The 20,655-nt window shown below is 36.1% G+C and overlaps 1 long non-coding RNA gene across 1 annotated transcript in view; it reads left to right on the forward strand.

Annotated features, from left to right (window-relative positions):
* The window catches only part of LOC135322782 (uncharacterized), a 106,284-nt gene extending 92,345 nt beyond the window's left edge, over positions 1 to 13,939 (forward strand). Inside the window, exon 3 of the long non-coding RNA XR_010383634.1 lies at positions 13,860 to 13,939. This is a non-coding gene — a long non-coding RNA (uncharacterized LOC135322782). The remainder of the gene's footprint in view (positions 1 to 13,859) is intronic.
* The last annotated feature ends 6,716 nt before the right edge of the window (positions 13,940 to 20,655 follow it).

The raw sequence follows: 20,655 nt of genomic DNA on the forward strand, positions 1-20,655 counted from the left end.
GTAGAAAACTGGGAAAGAGGATTTTATGGGAATTATTTAGACGAATGGAGGTAACTTCAGGGGAAAAATGGAAATATTAGAAAAGAACTTTAGGGGGGAAATCAGAAGTAGAGTTCGGAACAGTTGGTATTTATTATAATACATGTACAATTTGATTTTTAAACTCTGTACTTTATTTTAAAAACAAATAATAAGTAAATAAATCAAATAACAAATGCAGTGGAAGTATTTTGCACATCCATAGAATTTCAAAGAGTTTCATGAGAATGGGTTATGGTGGATCAGTTTTGACATGAGAAAGAATGTGAGTTTGGAATGTGTCTCAGAGAGCTTGGTGTGCTATTCCGTGTTTTGATTTTATCTTGAGGAAGACTGGAAATTAATGAAGGATTTCCATTTAGACATGATTAAATTTGCATTTTTAAAAAGGTCACTGTGTCATCTCATGGAAGGTACTTTGGTCACTTTCTCAATCTAGTCCTTTAATAATCTTGCTTTGAGAGCTGTGTGGACCATGGCTCCTAGTCCAGACCTACTTGCTTTTGCCTCATTCTGATGCAGCTTCTCTTCATATATTCTAGTCACACTGATGCCTTGCTAACTTGTCACACCCACTGGGAAAACCTTGAGTCTGTCTAAATTCAGAGACTTGCCAAACATATTCAGTAAAAGGCCAGACAGTAAATATTTAAGGATTTGAGAGCCACATGTGGTTATTGTCACATACTCTTGTAACAGGGGGGAACAAATCTGACTCCATATTAGATCTGTTCCTTTAGCTCTAACCCTGTGCTCTGCTTTCTGGGCTTAGTCATGCTGGTTCTGCACCTTTTGTAAAAGAATGTTGCCTCTAGCCTAAAATATACAGGTTAGCCCATTCTCAGGGTTTTGACCTTTAAGGGTGTAACACTTTTCCATTCACATAGAGATTAAAAACTTGCAGAACAGAAAATAACATTTGTCTTGTAGGAGGTATACAGAAACACCTGACTTACATGGACAGCTGCAAGAAAAAAGGGTTTTGACATCAAGAAATTTGCATCACCTGGCCACATTCTTTCCCCTTTATAGCATAAAAGGAGTCTGAATTCTGACCCGGCTAAGATGGTTCTCCAGGACATTCTTGGTCTGCTGGCTTTCCAAAAAAAGTCGTTATTCCTTACCCCAACACCTCATCTCCCAATTTATTGGCCTGCCATGTAATGAGCAGAATGAGTTTGGACTCAGTAATGCCTACCCTACCACCCCCAAACATAATTCTTTAAAAATCATTCTTAGCTCACTGGCCATACAAAAACAAGGCACAGGTAACATTCAGTCCTTGGGGTGGAGTTTGCTGACTGACCCCTGATCTAATACATACATCACCATTTATAAATAAGCAGATTTAACAGTTATTTAGTTCATGCTATTGACACATATAGCTTACATTCTAATGTTTTCACATCACATTGCCTTTTGGGGATTTTCATTGCCATTCAGGGATTGGATCTCCTGGTCATTCATCCAGATAAAGCATAGATTCCTTACTGAAGGCATCAAAGCCCTTTATAAACCAGTTTCCTTACTCCACTATTAATTTCTTGCTATGTCTCCCCAGTGGTTCCCAAAGCAGCCCCATATGCCATAAGCTACTTGCAAAGAGTCAACTGAAGTGCTTACCACAGTGTAGATTCCTGGACCCAGCTAAACACATGGAAGCATTTTCAGGCCCAGGAATGATTATTTTTCTCTCATCAAATGACTCTAATATACTTTTGTTTTGAAAGCACTGTATCCTATCAATGCATTTACCTCACACCAACCTCTGAAGTACAACACTGTCCCCTGCATGCATTCCTATGATGACAGCCGCCATGCCTGGAACAGCTTCTCTTGGCTTTCACAACAAGTCTTCCTAACAAATTTTGTCCCCATTAGCATGGAGCAAGTTATAAATGTGTTAAATTGTATCTCATCTTACCATCTGACTCTCTTTTGCATGTGTATATTATTGTATGTGTGTGTGTGTGGAGGGGGTTATGTAAAGAGAGTTTCAGGCCCATGTGCAGAAATAAGCGTCATTGCAAATTATTCTGTGATTAGGGATGATGGCGTCTACCCAAGATAGAAGAAAACCTGTTTTAAAATAGCATTGTAAAAATAAATCTGTCTGATTCTGGCAAAATGGTAGACCAGGCTGGCCAGAATCCTTCCCTGTATAGATAACAAAAGATTCTGGGGGAAAATAAATGCATCCTTTTCAATAATTGTCTAGGCTTACAATAGAAGAAAACAAATGTGTAGGGGCCAGAGAAGAAGAGGAAACTCAACCACACTGGTCGGAGCAAACTATGATGATCATGGCGGATCATGAGGTCACCGCAAGAAGACGGCGGGGTGGACGAAGAGTGGCATCACATGGCTGAGAATTAAAGGCTGCAACCCCCACGAGAGGGGACGTATATCCTCCATCCTCTTGTTCAAAGAGATAACAATAAACACGCCTCCCCCAGCCCTAGGGGAGAATTTTTTTTTTTCCCTATGAAGTAACTCTTAGTCAACTTTAGGCCAGAATTTACACTAATTGTACAATACAGGAAAATTCAAACTGAAAAACGAACCTAAATTGGTCAAGGGCCAGAGCCCCTGACGGAAGTGAAGGAAAGAAAAACTACATGGAAAGGAACTTCAACAACTCGTACTGCACAGAAATTTTATAAGAAACGAAAGAACGTATTGCAGACCTAAGATGCGGTCATTTGAAAATATTACAAATAAGAGAGGAAACAGTCCATTGTAAACAAGAGCATGAGTGACTGCAATGGAAAACGTGTTCCCCACAAGCTTGAGATTTTTAAACTCCAACCTCAGGGAGTTTAAAATGACTGGAGAAATACAAGGTAAGAATCCCCTAAGTAACTAACAAATCAATGTGAAAATAAAACAAAGAGACAGATAAGAAACCTGGAGAACATTTAGAAATAATTCTGAGAACATTTAGAAATAACTTGGAGAACATTTAGAAATTTAAAAATAATAATTGGGCAGCCATTGAAAAATTATCCAAAATTCAGCTCAGAGAGTTAAGGAGACGGGAAAGGAAACACAAAGTATAGAAGGACAGTGTACAACTCATCTATAAAAGGTGTTTCAGAGAGAAAATAATAGAAACAATGGAAGAGAGGCAGTATTTGAAAATATTTTCAGAACTGAGGGAATGTTACCGAGTCCAAGCTTGTACTGCTTGCCAACAGGACGGGCCGATCAATCAAGAGACAAGTTGTTGGGGCAAGAAATAGCAACATTTATTCAGAAAGCCAGCAGGCCAGGAAGATAGTGGACTCCTGTTCCAAAAAACCATATTGCCCAGGTTTGGATGCTAGTGTCCTTTATAGAACAAAGCTGGCGGGCGGGAGGTGAGGAAGGAAAGTCAAAAAGGTAAGTTGTTGCAAATATTTCCTGGTTCCTGCCAGACTCCAGAGGGCAAGTGCTCATCTCTCCTTGACTGCAGCCATTCACAGGTGGGCTTGTTCAGGATATCTCCTGTGAGCTAAACAAAGGTATTTTAGCTTAATGCTTAAGACATGGGAGTCGGGGTTCTTGGAGATGGAACATTATGTATATTTTAAGCTATAAGCAACACCCCTTTAGTGATTAACTTGTAGCCGAAGCAATAGAATACAAAATTTAAAGTAAGAGAAACAGATCCAATATAGAGTCAGATTTGTTCTTCCCTATTACAGGAAGACATAGATACTAAAATTTAAAAACACTTCAAATTTTGAACAGAATTTTAAAAATGTCATAATTGACCCCAGTATAGTAAAACTGTAGAATATTAAAGCCAAATAAATAAGCCCTGAAAGCACTCAGAAAGAAATGAGCGACTACCTACCAAAACACAGCTAGATTAATGGAAGTCTTCTTAAGCAACAGGAAAGGCCAGAAAAGCACAGAGTGCTATTTTTAATGTTGTGGGGAAAGTAATTATACTATTATTGAAAAGTGAGAGTGAAATGCATACAATTTTGAGGAGTGAAGCAGAGATTAAAAAAAAAATCAAATTATATGATTTCCATGAAAGAGTTATCACTTCAGGAAGAAGGAAGTTGAACCCAGAAAGGAGTAAAATGTAAGAAACTATACACACACACACACACACACACATATATATATATATATACATACATACATAATATATGTATGTATATGTGTTTTTACATAGATATGCTCAAGGATGGATTTCAGAAGTCAGTAAGGCAAATAACACTGGTTAATTCAAAGAGTCTTTAAGACTGGTCAACACTAGAAAGTAATAACTTAATGAATAGTAAGGCAATTTTTAGCCATAAATGCTGGTACGATAGCGAAACTGTTTAATAATTAGTTTAAAATTTCAAACTAATTTAAAACCAGCAAATAAGTTAAATCTTAAAATACGTATTACTTTCATTCCCTAACTCTGTATTATTCAAATTCAGTTACCAAGTGATATAATTTACAGGACAACCATTCATTAATAATTCAACCAACTTCCAAATCACTTGCTGATTTTTAAAAATTGTTAGCATGCTATTTTGTATGAAGAAACTTTTTCTTGTGAATGTCGCTTCCATTTCTGCCATGATTTCATTTAAGGAACAACACTGACTTTTTCAAAGACTCCCCACCACCGCCAATTAAATTGATAATTATTAAATGATCAATAGATTCAAGAAAAAATTCTCTGAAAATCAGTGACATTGTTGATGCCATTCCTTCCTCTCTCTAATTTTGCTGAACTACAAATTCATTAAATGTAAATAAAGAAGTCCTGAAAGCACCTGGCAAAAAGTGGGAGATTACTTACAAAACAACAGGTAGACCGATGGAAGACTTCATTAGCTTTATAACACTTACAGCACTGCCTGAGATCTTTATATTATCACTATCTCCATTTTTGACTGAGTCTTGAGAACCATGGATTAGACTCTCATTTACTTCTTCAGGCCAGATGCCATGCGGCATAGGAGGGTAATTGAGACTATGGCTCTTTGCTGGGCTGCCAATTAACAGCTCTACCACCCAAGTAAGTAATGACTTAGAGTTTCAGTATCTTCACCTTCCAAATGGAGACGATGATGAAAATGATATCCTTCTAACAAGTCAGCATGCATTTAGAATTACGCAGCAGGGCCAGTGCTGCGTTCTTCGTGTATTCATAGGAAGAGGGTTAATAGCCGTGACAGGTGAGTATTTGAGGGTTTTCCCTAACGCGGTGCAATTAAATGAAGATGAAATTCAACATGACCCCAAATCCTTCAGGTTCATGGCCCAAAACTACACCAAAGCCTCCTTCAGTGCCCGTGGTCTTCCTCCTGTTGCTGGAGTGCTCACAACGTCAGTGGACACCACGGTGCCTGGCCAAAGCCAGCAGGGACCCTTCATCACCAGCCATGGGCTTCTCTGGCCCCTCCTAGAATCTTTCAAAACCAAACTGAGGAGGGGAAGCCAGACTGGTATTCGGCCCCCAGGGCTCCAAGCTCTTCTACCAGGGATGACAGACCCTTCTGAAGATTGCCGACTTCTGAAGGTTGTGGTCAGTGGGCAAGACCACCAGTGAGATAGTCGGTGCTCCTGTGATGCCCACCTGTGGCTTCTTGAGGGCATGTATTTAAAGTGCTTGAAGAACGCAAATGCCAGTGTCCCAGAGGTAAGAACTTGGGAGTGCTGACTGCCAGGGACTGGACAATCAAATGGAAGTAGGCAGGTCTGAAGGCAGTGCTGTGCTGGGCCAAAAGGAAGACAGCCCCTATATATGCTTATCAAAACATCCTCCCATTTTTCAAACCAAATGGAAAAAAGAGAATAAAAAGCTCTACAAGAAAGCAAAAACCAAACAAATAAAAAACGTGACTATATAGAAAGCCCTGTGTTGCTCAGTCTGTCTGCACACCATCGTCAGCTCTCACAGACCTGCCCCGCTGGTAACTGTGTTCTCGGAACTACGGGCCAACTGGAAGTGACCGTTCCCGTCTCAGGGTCTTGAAGGAGGTGAACAACAATCCGCATTTTTAATCTAAAATTTTGATATTTTCTTCACCATGGATTTTTTAGCATCCATTTTGATTTTTTAAATAGCGTATGAACTATTATTTATCTTAGTTACTGAGTTGTTTCGTTTTGTTTTGTTTTGAGTCCTCTTAAATATTGTCCCTTAGGCAAGTATGTGACTTGCCTCACTCTGCTCCCAGCCTGGTCTGGTGGAGGTAGAAGGTCCAGGAAAGAAATCTGTTGAGATTTGTAGGAGCACTGAGGGCAGTGGCTCTGGATAGTGGCTTTCAATATATCCAAATAGAAATGTTTAAATATTTTGACAACTGCTATGGACTCTGCTTTGTACTAGAAAAAGCCACTTTTACTTAAATGCATGTATTAGAAAAGCTATCCAACTCAAAAACTTAGAGAAAGCCTAGCTATGCCCAAAGTACAAGAATAGTAGTTAATACACAAATTAAATAGGGTTACAAAAAACCAGACAGGAATCTAACAAAATTCTAATTCAGTCCTTTAGAAAAATGTAAAACAGACAAATCCAAGATTCAATGAACATAGCTTCAATTTTTTTTGCATAAGTACTAGTTGCCAAGAGAGCATATCTTAAAAGTTCTCATCACAAGAAAAAAATTGTAACTATGTGTGATGATAGATGTTAACTAGGTTATTGTCATGATCATTTCTCAATATATACAAATGTCAAGTCGCTATGTGTTACCCCTTAAACTAAAATAATGTTATATGTCAGTTATATCTCAATAAAAACTAGTAAGTTGACCAGTAAAAAAGATGTGGTTGTTATGATACATTCTGACCACGTATGATTTTCCCCAGAAATACAAAAAAAAAAAACCCACAAAATGACCTGACTTTTTAAATAATGTAATTTAGCAAATATGTATTAGAAATAATTTGTATTATAAATAGTATTCATATGTATCACAAATAACAAATATGTATCTTAAATTGTGAAAATGATGAATATGTTCTAAATATTTGGATGTACTTGCTTCCAGAGCCAAATATTTCAACAATTTTTATACTTTTATAAACGCACAGAATTACATAGCTGTATCATGTATGACAATAAAGTACTGATGGGAGGGGGTAATGAATCAAGAATGTAATGTTAAAAATTGCATGTGGCCAGGATTTTATGAGTTGGGAAAAGCAGAATAAAAGACATAAGCTGATTGTGAAATTAATGCCAGGAGAATCAGGAAGGAAAAAGGAAGGGACTGTGTAAGCATCTGGTAGATTTTGTGCTAACAAGAGAAGAAAATATACTTTGCAAATTATTTCTATTTGCCTGAGCATTTTCATTATGCTCAGAGCTACACAATTATAAAATGTAGAATATTAATCTCAGTTGTCTGTGTCTTGCTTATTTAATTTTTAATGACATATATGATAAATGGTAGGGTCAGATAGTGAGGGCTTTGAGACTTCTTTGGGTTACAAGCCTATACAAAAATAGCTGGCCGCTTAGATGGTTCAAACAAGGGGAATCTCAAAACTCTTATAAATTAAAAAGCCAAAAAATAAAACAGTTGATAATACACTAGAGAAGATCCTTGACATTTAATATTCACAGTCCAGTACATGAGAGAGTGGATTTCATTAAGTGTTTCTTCAACATTGAAAGGCGAGAACAAGTTACAGAGACAGTGGCAGAACCTTGCTTTCAACACCTTGATTTCCACAAAAAGTGAAAATGCCACTGACAGAATGGCTATCTTGTACAGATTTTCACCTTTGGATTTTACTTACAGTATCTTCTCTTGCTGTTGCAATGGTCCATTTTTTAAACATGGAAATCCATTCAGTAACATTTTAACCAGAGATGATCCCAAATCCTTGTGTGCTCTGGGTTGGAGGAGATGGATGGCTCAAAGGAACCATGCTACTCTAACCAGTCTACCTCTCATAGTTTTTATTTTTATCTATGTTAGCCACTCAAAAATCCCAATAGTAAGAAGTTTTTTAAAAGTTATGTGATCAGATTTGATTGAATGAGCAACACAGTTATGGTCCCAGTGACACTTGATTTGTACTAATTTTTGAAATATATATCTGAAAACTATACTCTTTGATAAGGATAACACTGCTGATTGATTAGCTGGTCACCTACATTATGTGAATAACCTTTTGCTAGCCTGATACTGACTATCAGAGTTACTTAAATACAGTCCTCATTTATATGCACTTGAGAATATTGAAATGATACAGGCTGAAGACTTCGATTCTTGGTCCCCTATGATGTTTTATTTATGATTCTATTATTGTTCTTCTTATTATAATATAGTTTTATCAGTTTACAGATATTTAAAATACAAAAATATAAATAATGAAATATAAAAAATAAAATAGGAAAAATTATAGAATAGTTACAGAATGAATGAATGAACTTCTATAGAAGAGATAAAAATCTCATTACCAGTTTTGACACTTCAGCTTAAATATTAGCTATTCATGGATTAAAACCATGGAGACATAGGTAGTGCAGTGTGATGGAGGAGAGGAAAGGGTGAAATAATGATCTTGATTCTGTAGGCTGTCAGTACAGGGCATCCTCCCTTAGTGCTAGGATTACAACCAAAAGAATAGAGAAATGGAATTGCAAGTTGCTAGGAAAAAAATATCTCACTGCCACACTGTTAACTAGAGCCTTTTGGTTTCTGGGGAAGAAAATACTTGAAGTTTCCTTTTGCCTTCATGGAGTTAATCTCAAAGGAAAGATACTAATTAATATGTACTACATCTAATATCAGTGAATCATTCAGTATTAATCATATCCCCAGAAAAATCTGTTGTGTCTGAGGGGACTGTCACATTCATTTGATAAGCAGCAATTGTTAGTCATACAAAGGTAGCATTAAATATGAGAAATGACAAGTAAGTGAAATTGGAAGAAAATTAAGCATAACAAAAAGCTGTGACTCAATAGTGAGTTATAACCAATGCAAAGGAAGATCGGGTGTTTTCATTTTCTAAAATAAATCTGGTAAAATAATCCTACTGTATGTGAACTCTTCCTGGATTTTCCCCATTTTATAGTGAGATTTAGCTTAGAAGACACCAAGCAAGCACCAAATGTTCTCTGAGACCTGAGATACTCTGACAGAGTGCTTCTGAATGACTTTGTCATTATTCTTTACCACACACAAGAATATCTTCCTGCTTATCAAACTTGTCTCAAGCTCTTTTCTGTTATGAAATCTTCCATCATTGACTCCATACTCTTGTTTTTTTGTTTGTTTGTTTTTGTTTTTTTTTTTTTGATAGGGTAACACTATTATCTCTTTAGCAGGAAATTACGCACTTTTATCTCACTCAGTCATTTTGTACATATGTATAGGTTTCCCTGTCTGATTTTCCCATCGAATGATAGGAATTAAAACGTATGTTTATTTCAAACTCAAGATGCTTTTTAAAAAGCACAATAATTATCAATATCTTTACATCCTCAACCAACTACCATTACCATCCTCCCATTCTGTGTCTCATCATATCAACATGGGAGGGCCCTTCATTCATTACCTTGTTTAACTTGAACTTACTGACCTGCTGTTAGACAGTTGTAGTTTTGTTACCAGAGAATTGGTTCTTGTCTCATGCAGGAAAGAATTCAAGAACAAGCGCTAATATAGTGAAAGGAAGTTTATTTAAGGAGATACACACTCCATAGACCGAGAGCTGGCCATCTCAGAGGGCAAGAGAGGTGGCTCCGAGATGTGCAGGTGGTTAGTTTTTATGGGCTGGGTAATTTCTTATGCTAAGGAGTGGGAGGATTATTCCAACTATTTGGGGGAAGGGGCGGGGATTTCCAGGAATTGGGTCCCCCCTTTTATGGTCAGCCTAGGAACTGTCATGGTGCCTGTGAGTGTGTCATTTGGCTTGCTAATGTATTACAATGAGCCTATAATGAGGCTTAAGGTCTACCAGAAGTCAGATCTTCTGCCATCTTGGGCTGAGTTGGTTCTAACCAGTTAACCTATCCTCAATTGTTGTGCCAGTCTTTTAACAGTTGTGCCCTGCCCCCTTCCCTCCTGTCTTAATTTTTACAATACTGAATTTAACAGATGCATAAAAGCAGAAGCAATGAAAATATAAAATTTCTAGAATCTTCAAGTCTATATCCCATGAGGTTAGAGTGAGTGCAGAATTGAAAGAAAATAAGTAAAACATGGAAGGAAACAGCATTGACTAAGAATTTTATATGTCAGTTTCCGTCATAGGTGCTGTACACGTAGGACATCACAAATCAATGCAACAATCAAACTAAGAAAGAATAATTTACATCTTATGCCTGAGGACGTTGCAAATTCAAACAGCCAAGTGCTTTGGGCAGAGTCTCTCAGCTAACACCCAGTAGAGCCAGGATTTGCACCCATTATGGAGCAGGTAGACCGAGAGGCTCATCCATTCAGAGCACTTGTGTACCTCACAAAGAGAAATACTTTAATTTGTATCGCCATTGAGAGAATATAATTGAGACTTTGGTGGGAGAAAGAATTAAAAATTAAGGTTTTGTTTTTGTTTTTAGTTATAAATATCACTTACAGTTTTTTTTTGCCATGAATTTCCCAGCCAAAGGTTTTAGAAATTATAACGATTATTTACTTTACCAAACACACATCCCATCTTTTTTAGGCTTGTTCTTTGTTTACATTTTAATGGAAATTTACTTCATTCAAAAACAAATACTGTTGTAAATCTGAATTATAATTAATCACTAATTTTCTTTACAGCCTGTCATAATTTTAGAATTTGGCTTGATTTAGCTGTTTGGTGTGATGATTTTTTTTTTTTTTTTTTTGCACATTACTAAGGGAAAATATAGAAAATGTAACTGAATCAACATTGCTTTCATATCTGCCACCTAAACCACCCTACAACTCTTTGAAAAGAGCTCAGCACCAAGATAACACAAGGGATAAACACCCAGCATTCCATACTGAAGACAGATCTCAGAGCCAACATACAACATTTGTTCCTTCCATAAATACTTATATTTATCTGAATTTTAGAAAGAAAAATGCAAATTAATGCTATAACTCTGGTCCCTTAGGAAGATATTTTCAAATGTGTTGTTACACCATCATTTATTCAGTGCCATAAATAAACTTCAGTGCCAGCAAGCATAAATTAGATCAAGTTCTCTGACCCAGGATCTAGCAGTCAAGTAAAATTGTAACAAATCATAAAATGCAATCACATGTAAACACTTAATTGTTTGAAACATTCCGTGTGGAGTAAATGAAGAACAATTGTGATTCATGTTTTTATTAGATAGAACACTGGGATAATTCGAGACAAACTTTTAGATAATTTTTAATAGATCGTTAGAATTTCACAATTGAAAAGAAATCAGTGCCTTCTTTTATACGTCTAATCCAACATCCTTGTTCCTTTGTGGCTGTTGTTTTTGTAGATGAGCAAAGTGATGTCTGGAGAGGTTTTAATTTGCCTGAGGTTACATAGATTTTTCTGGCAAGGCTGGGACTGTAACAGAAGTCAAACTTCTTTCCTTCTCATATGTATTTATTAAGTATATTACAGAAAATAAATGTATATTTATTGTTTCTAGTTAAACTATTTTATAACCTTTTGATTCCTCAGGTTTTAAATGGTGAGGAAAAATAAGAATAAAATGAAAGTCATAATTATTCTGCCCTTTGATGCTGAGCTATTCTTCAATTGCGAGGCTAGATCATCAGTGAAGTTGGGAATCAATGGGACCAAATTTACCAAAGAACATTACCTCGATTATTTAGCGTATTTATAAACCAAGGGAAAGGAATGCAGTACCAAAAAAAGGAAACCAAATTGAGTAGTGACTGACATTTGCAAAAAAGTGGAGAAAGTGGCCTAAGTGTGACTCTATGCTAGACCAGGCTGTCGTGAATACAGACATCAAAAATAGAAAATTATAACGCTGGACATCCTTGGATTCATAAGTCAGGGATCTCTACTCTAGACCCTGAAAAATCAGACCTTGATCAGCACTGACTCGGGTAACAATGTAGCACACAAGACAGGATCAGCACTGAGAATATTCCCTTAGGGCTCCTGCCTGAGGTTCATTACCAGTGCCCCGGCAAGGAGGAATTAAAGGCTGATACAACAGACCATAGTTAACTTTGAATAATGTGTTTTATCACTGGATGCAAATCTCGCTTCAGAGTCTGGACTTCATGAATTCTAAAAAGTTGATTCTGAAATATGGAATTCCTCTCTGCTTGATTCCATTTTAATGGGAACATGTACAAATCTCAGTTAAGAGCCTATATGTCACCCTATCTTTACTTGCAAAGATCTGTTCAAGATGATATCAATTTTTTATATAATCTTAAATATGAAGAACCTCTTATTGTAGATTCTGAAAGATAAGACTATCATACGGAAAGTCTGGTCAGCAAAAAATCTTGAAAAAAAATCTATGTTCACAGAGCGTAGGCTGAGGGAACAACTTCCGCAGAACTTTGAAACGCTGCTCTAAAACACATTTTATTCTAAGTGAAGTATGTCATGTGATAACTTTATGTGAAAAGTCTCTCTCGTGGGTGGTTTAAGAAGGAATAAACACATTCATGCTCTATCTCCCTTTGAAAGCTTTGGGAACATTTATTGAGACTACTGGGTTCACTTTCCAGGGTTTTCTCACATCATTGTTAAAATTTGCCAAACCCCGTTACAGGAAAAAATAGGAATTTGCTAATGATTGGAGGCAACATTTACTGTTATCCTGAATGGCCCACCATACACTTCGAATCTTTAATTCAGGATTATCTGGCACGATATCTCCGTGCTACTGAGATCATTCACGGGACCTCTGCAGGCCATCATTTTCATTTTTGTGTCTTTGAAGGACTTCAGGTTATCAGGAGACAGAAATTCACATCAAATGTGGGGAACTAGTTTATCATTCAATAAGAAGATTCGGAGCAAACCTAGATACTTGTCGCTAGCAGACTAAGGGAAAGGCTGAGGTTTGCTTTCCTCCAAAATACAGATAAATATTACAGCAACTATTGCTACAACTGAGAGCAGAGGGCTGGTACAAATATTACCTCAGTGCCCGGCTCTGAACTTGGAGCTTCCCCGAAGAGCTCTCATTTTGCCCCTGCAGAGTTCTGAACATATTTTTGACTCTGGCTGCCTCTATTCCTTTTTCCTAAGAACTGACAATAGGGTATTTTTTTTTCCCCCCCAAGTAAATAAATTTAATGGAAAGACCTGTTGATTATGAAGTAAAAAAATATGCAGTCATAGTAAACACAAAGAACTATTTTAGTTTAAAAAAAGGTAACTATAGAGCAATGATAAAGATGAGCAAAGGAGAAAGATGCTGAAGTGTTGTTTTTTGATATTTTTAAAATTTTATATCATTTTAAAAGGTTATACTCCATTTACAGTTATTACAAAATATCGGCCACATCCCCCACATCTTTGTGGCCTATCTTACAGCCAATAAGTTGTATCTCCCGCTCCACCACCCCTGTATTGTCCCTCCCCACCGTGATAGGTAATTTTTGTTTTTCAGAACATTCTGTGGGGAAGTGGTAAAATAGGCGAAGGGGATTAAGAGGTACAAACTAGTAGGTAAAAATAAATAAGTTACAAGGAGGTAATGTTCAGCACTGGGAGTAGAGTTATATTTTGTAATAACTGTGTGGAGTATAATCTATAAAAATATTGCATCACTGTGCTTTGCACCTGAAACTAATGTAATACTGTAAGTCAACTATACCTCAATTTAAAAAAAAATCTGTTCCTTGATTTCCCTTTGCTTTTATTCTGTCTCTTCCCATTTTTAAAATAACATTTCTTTTCAATAGATTTGAGGTGTTGCAGAGCATCGCTCCTCTGAGCAATCGCCCTTTGCTGGAACCTGTGGGCAGAAACGACTGTGCAAACGTAAGTCCTTGGAACCTTTGGGCATTTGTGTACTTTCCCCAGGAGTAGAGCTGGGGGTTCTGACATCTTATCCCTGTCATGTGGGTGAAGCAGATTCCCAGGAGATTTTTTTTTTTTTTTTTTTTGCTCTAAAAATAGATAGTGTAGATGTCAAAGGAGTAATACCAACAACAGAAGAGATTGAAAAGGGTGAAGAAAATTGGAGGATTAGGGCAAGAAGCCAGTTAAATTGTTACTGATTCGGTCAATGGCAAGAAGACAATAAAGTCTGGATAAAATAGTAAGTAAACAACATTCACAGTGTTTCTGATTTAGTTGGACTACGAGGCCACCTTCAAAATGACAAGAAATAGTGTCCCCAAGGCTATTTGATAATAAGGTATTACATGGCTGTCACCCAGTCATTAGAACATGAAGTCAGTCAGTGAGACTATTGACTGTCTGTAGTAACTGGTGAATTCACCAGCTAGAGTCTTGCTCCTATGTCTGTTATAAAGACAAAGGGAAGTCGTGTATGTCACGTACCAGAATTTTCGTCTTGATTAAGGTTATTAGTGTCTATAGTCTAAAAAGCACTTGGACATCTGAAGATATATCTTAATTAATCACATTTTGTATTTCTCAATCTGACTTTCACGACTGAGATAAACTATTACTCAAGCTCTCAAATGAACTAAGTTCTGAATTTAGCAGTTATGATAGTTTGTTATGTGTCCTATCCAGTCCCTGAGGTAGGAATTTGCTATTTTTGATAGTTGATGGGTTCCTGGTCACAACCTAGACACTTTAATTTATCATTGTGTTGAATCATAGCTGATTTACTATCTATGTCTTGCCCATAGTGTCCCATTTAGATTCCATCAGTGGGAGTTCTATGAATTTTGGAAGGCAGACAAAAAAAAAAAACCCAAAAAACAAACAAAAAACCCTTACAGTCGTGTACCTGGGCTGTGGTGAGGTGAGGATTTGCTGGTAGCTTCCAAGCATGATTCTTTGATCTGCAGCTGAGATGACTGACATTTGTCTTCTCTTCTCTCTTGCCTTCTTAAAGCCAGCAGAGGCTTTTCCTGGTAATTCCTCCCTTATTCCTTTCAATGAAAATGTAGGCTGCTAATTTCCTGTTTTTATATTATCTATGGTAATTTCTTCTCCTGATCAAACCCAAACTGATACAGTCCTCTTACACTGGCCCTAGCCATTCAATTCATCCTCTCCCTATTTACGTCATCAGTTAAACATCATTTTACCCAATCTTGCATTCCTTTGCAAATGGCTTAAAGAACTAACTATTTCTTCTAGGGGACTATTCCAAATTCTTGCCGGTTTCAATTCCTCTTACTTACACAAAACAGAATTTTTTTCCTCCCTTCAAGGCCTAATTCTTGGTCATTTCCTTTTTTCCCCAACCTCAGCAAAACAATTAGCACAAAAAGTATATGTTCTATGATCAAATATTTCCTGCAAGATAATAAATTGTACTAATAAAGAAATTTTGACAAAGAGCTCATGATTTTAACTTGTTAAATGACCAATGATAAATCCATTTTCTTCTGGATTAAAATTAAAATGACAATAGCGTTACTAACCATCTTAAAACAGGTTGTGATGGCATTTGAATCAACTTTTTGTAAAAACAAAACAGGTTTGTAATACAGCAGAAAGGCATGGGGTTTTGCATTGCTTAATGAACTGTTGCTCTTACTAATTAGGTGATTATGTGCTTATGCTGAGGTCAGAATAATTAAGTTTATATCTACCTACCAAACTGTGACAGTGTGCCTTTCGCAATAATTGATTCCATACATTCAAAGAATTGTAAAAGATGACTGGGAAAAAATTACCCCTTTTTAAGATAGAAAATGTTCTAAAATATATGATGCAAACTTAGCTTTTGAAAAAAATAAGTAAACATTATTTAGAAGAAAGTGTAACTATTGAATTCCTTTGGGCCTGGTTAGACTTAATAATCTCTTCCCTCCCTTAGATGTTCACCATCTTCTTCTGTTCTTCTTATATAATTACTTAGTGTCTGAAAAGAAACAAGCAGAAATCATGTAAATTCATGCACATGACAAAAAATAATGGAAGAAAACACAAACTTTAAATAGATTAACTTTTGTCTCCAATAGATTTTCTTTGGTAAATGTGAGGGCTTCCAAAAACTTATTTTCTTATTTTTTTTAAAATAAAGTTCTTTTTTTAGTTTCATTGATGTGATATTTCCTCTGACTTTTCTGTAGGTATTGATGCCTGGAAGGATAAGAGTCTGTTGGCTTCCTGGGAGCTGCCTGGAGGCAGAGGACTAGGAGCCCCAGAATTTAGTGCAGGGTCCTGCTCATCACTCCACCTGGTGGTCCAGCAGGGGAAGAGCAGCCTGCATAATTGTGTACGGGACACTGGCACCTAGGGAGCTCACTCCTGTCAGTCATTTTTAAAATATTTATATTAATTTTAGGCCCAAATTTACCTCCAGTGTTGGATGATTCTGAAACTGTTGTTTCCTAAGACTTTGAGGATTCCCTGACCAATTTGGTGTGGTTTTCATTCTAGCTTAGGCTAGAGTGCATGAATACATCAGCCTCCGCTCCTGTTTCCAGAATTTTATTACTGTTGTCTGCTCTTCTCTTATCCCCCTTCTTTTGAGCTTTATCTTTAAAAGCATTTTCTTTACTGTAATTTTACAGTGTAGCGGAGACCGTTTAGCTCTGGGGTGGAGTGCATGCTTAGCATCCTGGGTTCAATTCCCAGTATCTCCATTAAAAAGTAAATAAATAAATAAACCTAATTACCTACCCTACCAAAAAAAAAAAAAAAAGCAATTTTACAGTGGAGACTGAAGTTAGATATCTATGTTTAAAATCCTAACATGAAAAATTGTAAGTGCCTCGAATTTTTTTAAGTGTATAGGAATGAAGAATTTCTTATCTGTTTATCTCTGTGAAATATGTTTTCATGGTTGATAATAGATAAGATAGAAATTAATGGGCTCAATTAAGATGAATTTTTTTAATTCAGGAAAAGCTTAACAAATTCTAAACATATGCTATTTATCAGCAGATTCTTAGCAATAACTCTGCTTCTCTTTGTTTTGCAGTGCCTTTAAGAACCTAATAAATATTATGCCAACCTTGGTTTATCAGGCCATCAGTTTCTTCACAGGGCTGTCAATTCCACTAGTAGAATTGTTTCCAGAATAAAACGCTCAGTTGCTACAACATCATAAAAGGATCACTGGTCAAGGGAAAAGAAAATAGCAGGTTTTCCTTAGATTAAGAATATTGTATATATTGAATTTTACTAGTCTCCAGTATTCCCGAATCTGGAGCATTGTAGCTCTGGATACTCTCTCTGATACCCTGGATGAAAAAGAAATCGAAGAGCATATTTCTGCAATTTGAGGACTGCTGATATGCTAAGAAAACTGTTGTGAGAAATATAGTGTAATAATAATAATAATGATAATAATAATACCCTCAACACAAGATGGGAAACTTCATCTTGTCGAGAACTATAAAGTGACTGAGATTTTTAATGTCTTTGCAAACTAACAAATTAGCCTGCCACCGTTACATCGGTGCTGGCAAAATAAAACAAAACTTGTTTAGAGACAAAGCACTTTACTGCTCACGGCAGTAGCAGTAGCTAGAGTATTCATAGAGTTTCCTTGTACGAGTTTGCCCAGCCCAGTTCTCACAAGGCAGCACAGAGAGTTAACACCTGCATATACAGTGGGTTATATTACAGGAGAGGAATTGCGACCCGAAATATTTTTTAATGGGCAGCGAAAAAGACCTGACCTTTCCTCAAAAAGGAGTTATTACCTTTATTATATTGGGCAGTAAGTATACCTGCTCTTTGCTCCAGAGGGGGAAACTATTTCTAACTATAAGGCTGTAAACAAACCTGCCCTTTGTTCTGAAGCAAAGTATCATTTCTTTCTTCCAGGATTATTTGCTATACAAATAATCTTGAAATGAATAACAGAGTAGCTACTTGCCCTGCTCACGAGATGTGCAGAAATGTAAGAGAAACTGATGGAGAATTTTCCCCCAACGTGCCTCACCATGCTTTTCAAGGGCCAATCCCATTCTCTCTCTCTTCTTCTCTCCTGGACTTAATCTTAAATCATCAGATTTAGTTGTCATTCTTAAGCAAATTTAAAGGGAAAGTTTCTGCCATATATTTTTATAATACGTTAGCATGTTACTATGGATCTGGAGAGGATGATTTTATAAGAGAATGAACTTAAACATCATGTTATATTTTTAAAGCTCATAATCCCTTTTGGGTTAGTGTATTTTGGGTATATTCTGGGATTTATTCCATGAAGAAGATTAATGGTACCTTCCTGTGCTCCTCTCTTACATTGCAATTTAGAATTACTTCCTAAAGCTATTACATGGAAATGAATTACATTGTCGTAACAAGGCATATTGTATTCATTGAATAAACAGAGCAATATTTCTGCTATAATATATAGGATCTTGTTTCACCAAGTTTCTGTGCTCATAAAAAAATTTCTATGAATTACTATTTTGTTCTCCAAGGTTAAGTATTTTGGAAAGTCGGGTTGAAAAATATCTACGTTACAAACACAGTTATTCTTAGGCAAAAATTTTAAAATTTTTCTTCAAACTTAGCATCTCATGAAAGTAATATTTCTGTAATTGTCACTGTATCTACCTAATTTACCCTTAACATCCACATGCTAATCTTATAGTGAAAATGTCAAAACTGACAAAAATGTATGACAAAATTCATATTAGCCAAATTTACCCTTGAAAGTCATTGTGTTTCCAACCCATCAGCTCTGCAAAACTTCTGCACTGAATATGCTTTTAGCTCCTCTGTGCCTAGTGAAATCCTGCATACACTTCAAGATTCAGTTTGAATGCCTCTCCCCTTGCCTCTTTTACTCTGTTCGAAATAATCTTTTTTTTCGCCTGTTTTTTCCCACCATAGAACATGGCTGACATCTCTTAGGTCACATCCACATTTTGCTCTATCACTTTTTCTCACTCGTATTTTCTTCTCTGCAGAATGTTGTTGGAAAAAAATTCTGTCTGGCACATCTTGGTGTCCTTTATATATTTATCATGGTAGTTGAAGTCCTTATGCTCACAGAGAGATGTACTGGAAACAAAGTGGATTTTATAAGGACGCCTGTGAAAACAAGGAGAGAAGGGGAGGAGCGGGGCCTCACATCACAGACACTGGATCATAGTGTGAGAACTGCCAGTTGGTTCAGGATAAAGTCAATTCGGGACTGACTTTTGCAGAAGGTATTCTGATTAGTCAAGTTCTAAAAAATGTTGTACAAGGTGCTTTGCTCAGATATTCCTGCTTAATGACTAATGAGCATCAGAGGGTGGCTGCTTGCCAGGGGGAGATTGTACCAATGAAGGCAAGCCCAATGCAAGGCACGTGAGAGCAAGACAAAAAGTCAGATCTGTCTTTTAGCTTCTGATGAGACCATTTCTTTTCTGTTTATCCTGGGAAAATGCCTCTCCAAAAATATACAAAGAATGACATGGGAATGAACAGTATCAAAATAAAAACAAATTCAATATGCTTTTGTGGTTATATTGAGTGTTATATATATGGCCATCTCTACTATTACTTTTTCAATGCCATCTGGATACATTTTATATCCTGTGGATTAGAAATGAGAAATGTCATTTGCAGAAAACAGTATAAACTCCAGGGAAGAAAGGAGACCTAGGATGTGGTACTAGTTTCGCCAAGTAAATATGATCAAAAAGTGAAACAGCGGTTTAACCAAAACATCAAAAATTTAAGCTAACTTTAATTATATGTTGGACTCCTTCATTCATACAATGGAAAACTGTAGATCAGCTAAAATTAATGAACTCTATCTACATTATTTATCATAGATAAATTTCAACCGCATAATATTTAGGGGAAAAGCATATCACAGTAAAATAATGTTCGTATAAATGTGAAAAAAGCACAAATTACAGATATAATTCTTGCATAGTAAAATATGAAATCAAACCAAAAAAGGCAGTACACTAATTTTAAGGCAGAAAGAATGGAGGGGTAGATCTTTATCCAAATTTGTAATTTCTGCTCTTTCCAAAATGCAAACATAATTTTGATGTTAATGTGACAAAATATTAATGTCTGTTTAAAGGGTGGATATATTGATGAGTGCTAAATTATTTCTATATAATTAAAATATATCTATAATATATATGTTGATTTTAAAATAATTAAAATAAACTATATTACTAGTCGTATTTAGCACTCATTCTTGTGGCCATGTTAGGAATAAGATACTTCTTACTTGCCAGATTTTTCTTAATAATTCAGCCTTAGTCAAGGAAACAAGTAAATAACTTGGCATAGAAAGTATTCCATTATAAACTTCAGAATATTGTTATTTAACTGCAACCATATTCATGGCTTCACTTAAATCCATTTTTTAAAGTTGAAGTGTAGATACATTTTGTATGGAATACAAATATTTTGTAAAATTTAGGAACTCTTAAGTGACTCTCATTTACCCAGAATAAAAATGACATACGACTTTTGTAGACCTTTAATAATGACACATTATGGTGTCTAAAATGGCACTCCCTGTTATATTTTATTTTGATTTTTCAAGGAAATAAATATCTACTTACTGTTTTTTTTTAAACTGAATGTATAATCTTGAAATGCTTTCATATACTAGTAAATTCAAATATACTTTAA

Source organism: Camelus dromedarius, chromosome 13, assembly GCF_036321535.1.
Source record: "Camelus dromedarius isolate mCamDro1 chromosome 13, mCamDro1.pat, whole genome shotgun sequence".
In the NCBI taxonomy this organism is placed as follows: Eukaryota; Metazoa; Chordata; class Mammalia; order Artiodactyla; family Camelidae; genus Camelus; species Camelus dromedarius.